We start from the raw sequence: 13,282 nt of genomic DNA on the forward strand, positions 1-13,282 counted from the left end.
TGAATAATGAAATCAGTGCCCCTGTGAGGGCACACTGGTCCTCGAGAAGTGACAACTTTCTGGTGTCTGAATGGTTCTGATTGTACTGAGGTGGCAGTACATACTACATAGAAGGGCTCTGGGTTGGACTCAGACAGGCCTGGGTTGGTCTGGTTTCACCACTTAGCAGCTCTGTGACCGTGGCCGACTTATTTCTCCTCTCTCAGCTTCAGTTTTTTCATTTATAAAATAGGAATAAAAATAATATCTCTTTCATAGGTTGGGAAGATTATAGTAAGTCCCCTACATACGAATGAGTTCCGTTCCGAGAGTGCGTTCGTTAAGTCCAATTTGTTCCTAAGTCCAACAAAGTTAGCCTAGATACCCAACTAACACAATCGGCTATACAGTACTGTACTATAATAGGTTTATAATATTTTTCACACAAATAACACAAGAAACACAAGAAATAAAACATTTTTAATCTTACAGTACAGTACCTTGAAAAGTACAATAAGACAGTGCAACAGCTGGCATACAGGGGCTGGCATTGAGTGAACAGGCAAGAAGAGTTACTGACTGGAGGAGGGAGAGGAGGTGGGAGATGGTAGAGCTGAAGGATTGTCAGCAATAGGAGACGGAGGGCAAGCTGCAGTTTCACTCACGCCTGACGTTGATGGAACGCACGTTCACATCTTTGAAAGTTTGCAGCTTGAAGGTTCGTATGTAGGGTACTTACTGTAATTGAGATAAGACAGCACCTGGCTCTTAGCAAATAATAGTAATTGGTTAACTATTCAGTATAATTTAGAAATATTTGAGCTCCTATTGTGTGATAGATCCTGGGCTAGATGCTATGCCAAGTATTGGGGTCTGTGTGTATGTGGTGACAAAGCTCCTTACCCTTAAAGACTTTTGGTAGCAATTTTCTTTGGTCTAAAGTTTCCTAGTGCTGATATAAATTGCAAGCAGACATGAATGGATGCACATTAAATTTGTGGCTTTTTTTGGGTGGCATATTCTGTTGCTACCCTTCTTGCTTTAGGAATAGAATGAATGAAAATGGTAGCACCAGGACAGTATTTTGGTCTGGTCTGGGACCCTGCTGCATCGAGCAGCAACCTGGGCCAGGAGGAAGGTCATTGCCATCACAATGATATCTGCACTCCCAGGTGTGTGTGTTGCCCCCTTCCCTGGTGCCTTGCTAGAACTCCAGGAAGCAGGGATTGCTTCCCTGTTTCACAGATGGCACCAAGGGCCCATCCAGATTGCTGACTTAGCTGAGGACGTGCGGTCAGTGAGTGGCAGAGTGGGGACCAGGGCTTGGTTTCCTGATTCCTAAGCTAGTCCTTTCCCGGTGCTTTGGAGACTCAGGGTTTAGAGTCAGACGCCAGCCTCGGCACCCACTTTGAGCTTCAGTTTCCTCTTCTGTACAATGGGAAATAGCACTCATTGCTAGAGGTTTGGTGGAGATGACGTGAGAGAATGTAACGGCCCTGCACGGAGCTTGGCTCCTGAGTCTGTGAGTAAGAGCCGTTGGGAGTGCTCTTGTCAGTATAGCCATGCGGAGAATCTCTGAGGCCCCCTGGGTGTGAAGTCTGTTTCTGCAGCTTACTTGCTGTGTGACCTTGGGTTAGTCACTGATCCTTGCGAAGCCTCAGTGTCCTCGTGAGTGAAATGGGGACAGTGCCAATTAACACACGCAGTCCAAATAGCAAGTGCTCAGCAAATGTTCGTTACCACTGTGATGGCGATGATGCCGATGATTTTGCTTTGCCTCTCCGCTCTTTCCCCCTCATCCAGAATGAAGCCCATGACTGTGGGCCTCAGACCTGGGCCTTTTGTCACCTCTAGCTGCTGCAGTAGCTGGCTCTTGCCTTCCTGAAAGGGTCCTCAGTGAGGTGCAGAGGCTGCTGCAGTGCCCTGAAACCAGGTCTCATTCCCTTGACCTCTCCCAGGCAGCCAGCAGCTGGAGTCTGGGAGGTCAGAGGCAGAGCCTGGGGCTGTGGTTGCCTCCTGCAGCAGACAACCCAGAATCCTTGGTCCAGCCACCGCCTGGAGCTGTTATCCGTGTGTAAGACGCTGAGCCTCTGACCTTGTCTACTGCAAGGAAGCTCGGCGGCAGGGGAAGCAAATCTGCCAATACACGAAACACAAATTCAGGAAATTTTGGAAATTCAGCCTGAAAGGGCTAAGACTCCTTGCCCCTGGCCCTGGGCTTTTAGGTCAGTCATGGACTAAACAGGTAACCACCTGGTGTCCTCCTCACCTGACCAAGATGAGATTGTTAACCAGGCAGCCTGCAAACAATTCGGGCCAAGGTTGATGAGAGATTCCTGCTGCGGTTTGAAGGAATACCAAGAAATTACACCATCATCACCAGGTTAGCTACACTGTATTGCATTGCTTATTACAAACCAGGCACCGCACTAAACACTTGATGCAAATCATCATGGATTCTTAGCAACACCCCTATCGAAGTAGGTGCCATCAGGCCCCTCATTTTATAGTTGTGGGACCTGAACCTCAACTTAGTGACTTACTTGCTCAAGGTCACACAGCTAAGGAGTAGCTGAGGTGGAAATCTGAGCTGTGTTTGACATTGAAGATCTTGCTCTTAACTATTACGCTAAAAACGTGACCCAGGGTAGTGGGGGCTCAGGTGAAGGATTGTAGTCCCTTACCTCTCTGAGCCTTAGTTTCCTCATCTTTAAAGAAATAGCACCAGAGTGGGGCTTGGGAGTTTCCTTCCAGAGCTGTCCTTCTCGGTCTTCTTTCTCTGTGGGCATCAGGTGTGCATAGGGCTGAGTGCTACCCCAAGCTCGTCTCCCAGCAATGATGTTCCAGCTACTGAGGAGAGGGGGACTGTGTTTGCATATTGTTTTGGCTCATTGGCAGGAATCATTGCTCACTGTCTTGTGGACAGACTGCTAAGCGGGATGAGATAAGCTTGCAAACCCTCATCACATCATGCAGGCCAGGCTTATTGGCGGTTCTGGGTCCTTAACTGGCACAGAACAGGACTGGAGGAACGCAGTTAGACAATTAGAAGACGAAAGCTGTAACATGGACCCCTGGGCAAACTTTCCCCTCACCCCAGCCACTCCTGTACACCTTGCCTGACGGATGGCTTACGTTGAATATGAAAGCTCTGGGACTCGCAGTGATGACTTACTGGGCAAAGGCTTTCGTTCCCTCTCCAGATGACCCCTCGTCCCAGACTGGGTGCTCAACCTGTGTTATAATTGTATCTTGTATTCTGTGTTCTCTCCTGTACTACCCTGAGTTAATAAACAGGGTTGCTCAGAGGTTCTAAGGAATAGAATGACATGACTCTTGAACAAAACTGATCATTGGCAAGCATTTCAGACACAAGTGCACATGGTTCAGTCTTAATTCTCCAAAGACGAAGATGTGATATTGCTTTGACTCCCTTACCAAGTTAAGTAGTTTACTCAGTTCTAGCCTGAGAAGTAACAAGGAAGTAAGGGAGCTCTCTGTTCTTTGATCATTCCATTTTCAGTGTTTCTTTGAGATGAATTCATACAAAACTTGGCCCAGTTTCTTTTGCCTGTTATATGATGCGTGGGGGGGGTATGTGTGAACATGTGTGTATATGTACAAAAAGAAGGGAAATTGAAAGTCGCTTAACTGATATTATGCAACTGACATCTCCCATCACTTTGCCTCATTGTCCTGTGTGTAACAGGGTGAAAATGTCACCCTGAAATTCTGTAGAATTGGAAATACAAGGAGGAAAATCAGCTATCCTGGATCATATATTTGGTCCCAAGCTCTTTCAGTTCCTGGCTTTGTAACAAAAAATCAATATCAAATCTAGTTGTGCTGGCAAAGACACAGGCTCGAAAAGGCTACAGTGGAACATTGAAAGCACTAAAAGTCCTTGAGTCTTAATGCCCAAAAACATAAAATATGGATTTATTACATTTAGTTTTCGGAAGAGTTTATATTTCCCTGCTTTTCTTGTGGTTTTATATTTGGGTACGAAGTGTAGTATATGAATCTTTTTAAACTTGATCCCAGTAACTATGTGCTCATTGACCATATGAGTCAATTTTCCGCCTTCTAACATAACATAACTTTCCTGGCCATTCTCAGGCTGGAAGGTTGGGTTTTGTTTTGTGTTGGATTTGACTGACACTGGGACTGAACTCCCAGGGGCCCAGAATGGAAGCACAGAACAGTCAAGCATTTCATGGTTGGTCTGATTTAATCAAGTTTGGCTTCTTCTTATCTGTCGCATGAGCCTCTCTTGTGGTTCTTGGCTCAACAAATTATTATGAAAATGGTTTCACATTTGCTGCCTGCTTCCAACTTTGGGAAGGATATTTACATTGTTTCTATCAGTCTGAGTCATATCGGAGCAACATCAAGTACCCTCCATATCTACTTAGGGTTAGAACTAATTTGTTTATAGCCGGAGGGTCATATGCAGTGCTGGCTCCAATGTGGCCTGGCTCTTTAGGGCTTTGGGAGCCTTAACAGCTTTGAAGTACCTAATGGAAAATATATTTTGGAAATAGGAAATAGTAAACACTCTTTGTGAGTAATTCTTACCATGGTGTGGGATTTGATAGTGAAAGGGAGAAAACGTTGTTACTGCCACATTCAGGAGAGGATAAATAGAATGTATCTTTTTTTTTTTCTTATTAGTCATCCGTTTTATACACATCAGTGTATACATGTCAATCCCAATCTCCCAATTCATCCCACCACCCCCCCCACCCCCCCCACCGCTTTCCCCCCTTGGCGTCCATACGTTTGTTCTCTACATCTGTGTCCCTATTTCTGCCTTGCAGACCGGTTCATCTGTACCATTTTTCTAGGTTCCACATACATGCGTTAATATACGATATTTGTTTTTCTCTTTCTGACTTACTTCACTCTGTATGACAGTCTCTAGATCCATCCACGTCTCTACAAATGACCCAATTTCATTCCTTTTTATGGCTGAGTAATATTCCATTGTATATACGTACCACATCTTCTTTATCCATTTGTCTGTCGATGGGCATAGAGAAGTCTTAAAAGGACTTTTCCAAGAGGACTTTGCCTGCTGTGGTGAGGCAACCACAGACTACAAAGGCTGATTTTTTTTCCAGATTCACGTATCGTTTTTTTTTTAAGCTGGCTCATCAGGTGAAAGGGAGGAAATAACCTTTACTGAGTGTGCTCTCTGAATTCTCACAGCAACCCTATGAAACAAGAATTATTATCCCAAGTTCGTGAATGAGGAAACGGAGGTGGGAGGGGTCAGGGAACTCGTGGATTGATGCTCACGCCATCAGGAAGGGATGAGACAGGGCTTCACACTCGGGCAGCGCTCTCTCACATCCGCATTCCTTTTGCTCCACGGGTAGAGTTCTTTGTGGTTTTATTTCAGATATAGAAAAGGTGTCTGGATGGCACAGCCTCTTTTAGGGAGGCTGAATGGAGTTGTGAAAACCTCAGTCTCTCCCATCTATGGGCGTGTGGCCTGGGCAGTTTTCTTAACCCCTCCAAGGTTTCATCTCCTCATCTATAAAAATGGGGACACTATCCCGAAGTTCACATGGTTGTCCTTATTAATAATAGATACCAGGATTGGACAAAATTATTAATATGGGCGTGTCCATGGGGCTCCCTGCTCTGTCAGCCACCAAAGAGAATCCTGGAATTGCCAACCCCATTTTTTCTCTCCTCCTTCCTTGTAAATAGGGCAAAAAAAAAAGTCTCTCTGGTTGGGAGAGAGGCTAAGCCGGTCAAAATAATTAGGGCCAAAGAAAAAAAGACATTTCAATTGGGAGAGGATGAGGGATTTTGGTGGAGAGTGTGTGGTGAGGCCAGGCTCTTCTGGGGGTGGCGGGGGGAGGATGGCATGTGGATCACTGTGGCTGGGGACTCTGTATTTGCATCCTTTTCACATGCTTTTCAGAGGTATTAAAGGATGGAATTCATTTTTTAAGTTAAATGAATAAGCTGTGCTCTGATTTTAAGCCATGTAGGATTTGGGATGCGTAAGGGATGATCTTTAAAAAGAATAATCATGATAGTAAATCACAGAAAGTACAGTCAGCGTGTGTGGAGCGTGGGCTGAGCCCTTCACATGCTTTTCATCTTGTGTAATCCTCAGACAACCTAGGAAGCATCCAGCACAGGGCCCAGCATATCTCCTACGCTCAGGAAACGTTCCTTTGTCCCTCTGTCATAACGCAGGGTGGCCACTTCCTCCGCTGCCCCGCTCCTGCTGCCACCTCTCCTTAATTCGGCCCCTGGTGGTGCCCCGTTTACCATCTCACGCTGGGGGAGTAGGAACCTAGGTGGCCTGTTGTAATCTGGAGTAAAAGCTAATGCAAACCCAGGGCCAGTCTTCAGTGAAGTGCTGTAACTGAAGCCTATATCTCTTTCCTGACAGTTAAAAAAAAAAAGTTTGATTGAGAAGATCATGAAGGAAATATATGTGCCTCTATAAGTCATTTATTCACCATCCCTTACACATAATAATAAATCAGGAGAATGCTGGTGCTGGTATTTTGGTTCCAGCTTACAATAGACCCCACTGGAAAGGCTCTCTGCTGGTGGGCCTGCTCCGAGCCTGCAGGTGCCCTTCGTGGTCAGTGTGGGATGTCAGCAACCCAGACAGAAGGACAGTTGTGCTGACCTCTGATAGGACTGGACAGGACTTGTCAACAGGCCATTCAGAGACCCCAGGCTGGATACCAGAGAACCTGGACAAAAGGAGACTCCAGCGGCCTGAGTTGAGACTGGACCTGAGAAAACCTATGTCACTTAGGACAAAGGACTATACTTGTAAAAAAAATATATGTGTTCAGTGAAAGTGTGCTGTACTCTCCTATTCCAGAGAGGCTGGTGCGATTCTGGTTTAGCGTGTGCCCTCTGCCGTCACATGGCTGGGTTCGTCTCTGGGCTCTGATACTTATTCGGCATTGTGTCCCTTTGGCAAGTTCCTTGATTTCTGGTTCTCAGTTTCCTAGCTTGTGAAATGCGGTTAATTGTCCTATCTTTATGGAGCATTTGAGAATTAAATAAAACAACCCAAGTAGATTGCATAAGACATTGTCTGGCACGTAGTTAATGTTTAGTAAATGTCAACTATGATGATATTTATGTGCAGTTTTTCCTGTTTATATTAATTACGCTGGTTGTAACAGATTAAAAGCAACTTCAATTTGTAGGACTATATTAGCATTTCCTAAATATGTCTGTTAACTTGTATCATAAGAGCCCTAAGAAGCAGTTGGGTAACACAGGTGAGGAAACAGAGACCCAGAAGGGCAAGTCATTTGTCTCACGTGCCCACGTGGTAAAGAGAAGGGCCAGGAATTCAGCTGAGTGGCTGCCTGGGCTTCTCCCTTTCTTCTGTGAGCCTCTCTAAAAGGATTTCCCCTTGTCTGGCTTTTCCAGCTGGCAGGGGCTCATACCTACCTCTCGGTGTGTTTGGCAGTCCCCTGTGATTGAGAAGCCCTTGTGGGGGCCGTGCAGGTGGGCTCAGCGCGGGCCGTCTGGGAGGCCCGAACACCTTGGTACATAAGCTGCAGGTGCTTGACTGGAGTTCTCAATCACTCCAGGGCTCTGTGTTTGCATTCTTGGGAACCCCTTCCTTGAACCCACCCTCCAGTGTGCTCTGACTCAGGGGTTCCAGTTGGCTTCTTGGAATCCATTCTAGCCTGTCAGCCTTAACAAGTGTGTTCAGTGGGTTTTTGAACACCATTGATGGTTCTTCTAGAGCAATTGAAAAAGAAGATACATAGTGAATCTTGCCTTTCGAGTTTCTGTGCTGCAGGATAGTGTTAGGGTTATGAGTGTGTTTTCTGGTCTGTCTGCCCAGGTCCTCATCACGGCTTTACCACTTGCAGAATGTTTGACCTTGGGCCTTGTGTGTTGACCTCTCTTGGCATCTTCATGTCAGCTCTCCATCCAGTCGTGGCAGTGGCAGTGATGGTACTTTTCTCCTAGGGCTCTGGTGACTACCAGGTGAGTTAACTCGTGCAGAGCGCTTAGAACCTTGCCAGGCACCTGTAAGGGCTCTGTAAAGCTTCGTTAGTCGTTTGTTTTTCCTCTCACTTAACTGTCGCTCTTTCCGGAGACTAACCTGGGCCAGCCTGCCACAGACATTGGCCTCTGTCTGTGTTTGCGGAGCAGTGAGAGGTGTTGTTTTGCCTTCACCGGTAGCTGGACCTGACTGTGCATTTCTCTAAAACTGAGGCCAGGAAGCCGTTTCAGGACCTGAGGACACTGGGACGCTTGCAGCCACAGCCGCAGCTGGTAGAACTGCTGGATCCCGGTGCAGAGTCCTGCCATCTACTTTCCGCCGCCCTGCTGCGAGGACTCAATCGCTGCCAAGGCCTGAGCTTCTTCATCTCGTAGAGCCTTGGAGGTGAAAGCCGCCTGCCAGATTGTATGGTCCAATCAGTCATTTCCTGCGAACTGTTGACTAGTCTCCGCTTGAATACTCTAAAGGACAGGAACCTCGCTACTCAGAGGGAAGGCAGGTCTTTTGCGACAAGGAAGCCTTCCTTTCCCTTAGATGTGTCGGCTGCCTCATAACTTCTGCTCGTATGAGTTTTCTCTTTACCCTGAAACCATGCAGAGTAAAGTCTAAATCTTACTTGACCCTATGACAACACCAGACTCACTCATTTTTTATCAAGTTACTACTGTTTGCCAAATACTTTGCTAAGTGCAGGCAGCACAACAGTAAATGAAAGGCGGGCCCCAGTCGCTCTTGCAAAGCCTGCGGTCTCGTGGAGAGATGCAGGTAAACAAGCAAAAGTGGCATTCAGTTGGAGAAGACTGTTGTAAAGAAGCAGACGGAGCACCGTGACAGGAAATAAATCATCTTCTTCGGAGCCACTGGATTCTCACTTCTCAGGAGGAAATGTTTCAGCTGCATCCTGATGACGAGGGAGCCCGCTGAGCAAAGGGCGAGGGAGTCGCCTGTCACGCAGAGGAAGCCACCTGTGTACGGCCCAGGGGTGGGAGTGGGCCGATGTATTCGGGGAGCGGGGATGGTGCCCCCGGAGTGCACAGGGGGAGGGGACCGTGGCGGGATGTGAGATTGCAGGGTCAGCAGAGGCCTGTTTGAGAGTTGGACTTGACCCCAAAGGTGATGGGCGGCCATGGAAGGGTTTTAAGCTGATGAGCCTGGCAGTTGGATGGAGACTGGATTTGGTGGGGCTGCAGGCGACAGGAGATAAGAAGTGGGGGCTAGGAGCAAAGCTAGTTGCAATATTGCAGGTGAGCAGATAGATGACACCCGGGGTCAAGGGCCGGAAGTACGAGCAAGGGAGGAGTGGGGAATTGGGGATGTGATTTAAAGGCAGAACGTATGGGACAGCACGATGTGTTGAACAAAGGGTATCAGAGAAAGGAGGTGAAATGAAGGCTGACTCTTAGATTTCTACCTCGACTGTGAGGTGGGGGCGTGATGCTATTTATTGATGACTCTTAGAAACCAATCAATATGTTTCCCTTTTGTCAGCCTGCCGCCTTGCTTCTGCATCAGAGCTGAACCAGATCTGGCAGGGCAGTGCTTTCTCCCAGACACAGTGGGGGGATGCATGCAGCTCTCTAGGTTTTGTTTGATCAAGTTTACAAAAACCTCTGCTCTTTTGAAAACTGTTATGCTGCTGGCTGGACATTACTAATAATATTAAGAATAAAATTAAAAATAGCATTAGCATCTATGTTTATCAAGCCAGTGCTAAGGACTTTGGAGGCATGATATTAATTGATGCCTCATAACAAAGCAAGATTAGGGGTAATGACTTCCATTTTACAGAGGAGCAAACCAAGGCTTGAGCTGATTTATTGAACCCGCCCAAGGCTGCCAAACAAATATATAGCACGGATTAAAATCCAGATCTGTCAGGATCCAGAGCCTAAGCTCTTACCCACTAGCCGGAGGTATTCCTCATGTTGACAATATCCCATCTTTTGGAAGAATTCTACTTTCCCCCTCCTTTTGGAAGTGGCAGCATGTCATTAATCCACATTACTTAAGAGGGATTTTCTCTGATGTCCCTCTCATCAGCCTGATTAATTTATGAAGGAGAGACAGTTATGCAAGAGTGACATCGCTCCTCATCTAAATAGTTTCTTGTTTACATGTGCAACGTTAGAAAGCACGCTACAAATCAGAAAGTTGTAAGCCAGGTAGAGTAAACAGTTTTTGTTGATGACTTGGTGAGATACTTTAAATTGATTTAAGCAGTATCGTATGCAAAATTCTTAAGACTCAGAGAGACAGAATGATTTTCTCATTTAGCTAAAGCACGCATTACCCTTCAGGTAAACATGGTAATGCCATCCTAAGGAAAAAGGGGTAAATAGCAGTAATGATAAGGAAATCATACACTGAACATCAGTAATTAGAAGCAGCTCTTGGGATTTCCCTAGGGAGGTAACGAGAAGACGCTCAGACCTGGAATCCCTGCGTTGTCCTTTTTACTGAGAGAGAGTCGTCTCATGCTTTAGCCTTGATTTTGGGAAATGGCCTCATCCCAAGCGGATAGTGATACTGAAGCTCTCATGAGCCTCATGGTCGAAGGTACCAGATCAGGCACCCCTTTCCCTCCATCATGAGGCTGAGCAGTCACTTTGTGGGGTGGGAGGACCAGATCATCACCCTTTGACTTGTCAGTGGCCAAGCCCAGAAAAGTGTTCAAAGTTTATCAGCCACGTCCACAGTGTCAGTTACCAAATTTAGGGCATGAAAAGACAGAAAGTCCTCAGTTAGTTGTTTGTTAAACCGAGGTAATCATTAGCCTAAATGAAGTTTCATTAAGGGTAATGTACTCATTAGGCATAAAATGGCTTGAAAAAGCTTAACTGTCATCATTTCTTAGAATAACTCCAACCTTGGCTAATATGGTTGACTTTCACCCTTGTGCAACAAGCAATCAGCATTTAATTAGTCGAGCGCTTTGATTTGTTGATTAGAGCGCATCCAGGACGTGAATATGGATGACACTCTTCAAGTAACATGTTCAGATCAGCCGCCGCTTTTCTGAAACTACTTGTCCAGCGAGTTTCAAAGGCTCACAATGAATATGGATGTTAGTGATTATTTATAGAAGAACTCCTCTATTCCCATCCTTAGCCTTAACAAAGTTATTTTTGAGTTAACTGTGACCTGATTTTTAATTCCAGGAAAAGAATGCTTTGCTGTTATTTTCCTTTTCCAACTCTGAGCTCCTCAAAATGAAGGAGACGTCTCAGGCTGGGAACATCTAACTCATTTACAAATGGGGGAAACAATTTTTGAGCTCAAATAAAACCTCCAAGCGCTGTTCAGCACGATTTTTACTCATTACTGCTCCTGGAGGCATGTATGCATGCTGGAAACACCGAGAAATTGATATGTCACGTGCGTTTGTGTGTGTATGTTCTTGTGTACGTCTATATCAGGGTGCATAAATCAGGTCTCAAGGGGAGCTGCATACCGGCTTGTCCTGGGCTTTAGTCTGGCTTCTCTGGTTTGTCCTGTTGCATGATGCCTTCCGGTTTTCCCTTTTATTTCCAATACAAGGAGGACATTAAAATATGTATGTGTATACTAGCAGTATATTCCCACGACAAGTGTTTTGTCCAGATTATGAACAAGCAGGCAACAGACCTCCTCCTCCTACTCCTTTTATTTACCATTTCACTTTCTCCTTCGCACTATTCTATTACTTGTTTTCCCTGCCTTGGGATTGGAAGTCCTGAGGACTTGCTGCAGCTACAGGAGGCTGGGCTGTCATTAGAGACTGAGTCGTGAGAATGGGATCAGAATTGTTTGGACATGATTGTATCCAGTGACGCAGGGCCAGGTTCTGCTCACAGGGTTGGCGGCACACTGTGCCTTGAAGCCCTGGGCATCCCTGTGCGATGGAGCATTCACCTTCACCCTGGGAAGCTGCTGGGCAGGGGGCCGAGGCATGGGTGCCACATCTGGGCCTCGCCTGGGTTGGGAGTTGCGTGGCCTGCTCTGTTGCAATTTCAATGTATATAGAAGTCACATGGGTTTTCTCTTCCTATTTTCCCCTCTGTGGAGTGGAACTGGCTATATTTATAATACAGATTCTTTAGCACTGAGGGACAGTTGATGTTGTGAAAAAGATGCAGAGAAAGAGACAGAATGTACCATTCACTGTAGTCTTCGTCAAAATTGGGATTAAACAGCCTTTTTCATTGGGGGTACAGAGTTTCCTTTTCTTTTCCTTTTCATTTTTCTGGGGGAAAGCTTATATTGCCTTACTTGTTCAAATGAAGTGTCTACATGATGTATTTTCTAATGTTAACACTGGAATTGGCACCGGGGCTTAGATTACATCCCAAATGTCACATCTCTGGGGCCCACTTAATAAGGTTCTATTTACATTAACAGGGAGAATATTAAAGTTCTCCCCAAAACAGCTTGAAATGTTACAGTGGCTCTGTTTCTGAGGCATGACAGGAATGAAGTGCATTATTAATTTAGAAGCAGCTAGGTAGAGCGGGCTTCCTCCCCCCTTAGAATTAAGGGATGAGAATGGGCATTTGTGAAATTGACTGAATGCTCTCTGGGGGATGCTTATTAAAATCCTAACATCATTCCAGAGTTTTGTAGCAGATTCATTATCAGCTGTAATCTTATTAGAACTGTTTTGTTTGGTAATCACCGTTCCATTCATGGAGCCCCTCCATGTGTATCATGCTTCTCTGTTGGTCTAGGCCTTCTGGTCTCTTTTGTTCTGATGAATTAATTCCTCTCCTTTTCTGTCAGTCAGGTCCCTCACCCTCTCTCTCACTCGCGTTGGGCATTGTCTTGCTGATGCCTTTTTTTCTTCCTGGGCCAACTCAAGAGGACAGTTCCCCCGTGTCTACATTGTTCCTTTTAATTTTTTTTTTTTTTCCTGCGAAAACTACATGCTAAAGCTGTCAGTGGAAAACTTGCCTACTGCATTGTGAAACAGAGTGGGCTTGCTAAATAGATCCCGTTTCTATTCATGGTGTCACCGTCTCAACCCCTCAATTCGTATTCACAGTGTTATGAGCAGAGGCCTCCTTGTAGAATCAGTTCTGGGCTCAAGTTCCAACCCAAGAAGGCTTTCTAATTACTCGAAGCCTCCACTTCCTTGTTTGTAAAAGAGGGATTCATAAATCCATCCATCTATGCATCCATTCATTCATTGAGTACCTATTATGTGCCAAGCAGTGTTCTGATACTATCCTACTACACCTATGGCAGTAAACAAAAATGCCTGCCTTCGTGGAGCTTAGATTCTGGTGAGGGAGACAGTCGACAGTCAAGCTAAAT

At 45.8% G+C, this 13,282-nt stretch overlaps 1 protein-coding gene across 1 annotated transcript in view; it reads left to right on the forward strand.

The window, feature by feature from the left end:
* SPOCK1 (SPARC (osteonectin), cwcv and kazal like domains proteoglycan 1) overlaps nt 1-13,282 on the forward strand; it is a 552,150-nt gene that overhangs the window by 320,427 nt on the left and 218,441 nt on the right. The window lies entirely within an intron of this gene.

Source organism: Balaenoptera physalus (genome assembly GCF_965194825.1).
Source record: "Balaenoptera physalus genome assembly, chromosome: 3".
Lineage (NCBI taxonomy): Eukaryota > Metazoa > Chordata > Mammalia > Artiodactyla > Balaenopteridae > Balaenoptera > Balaenoptera physalus.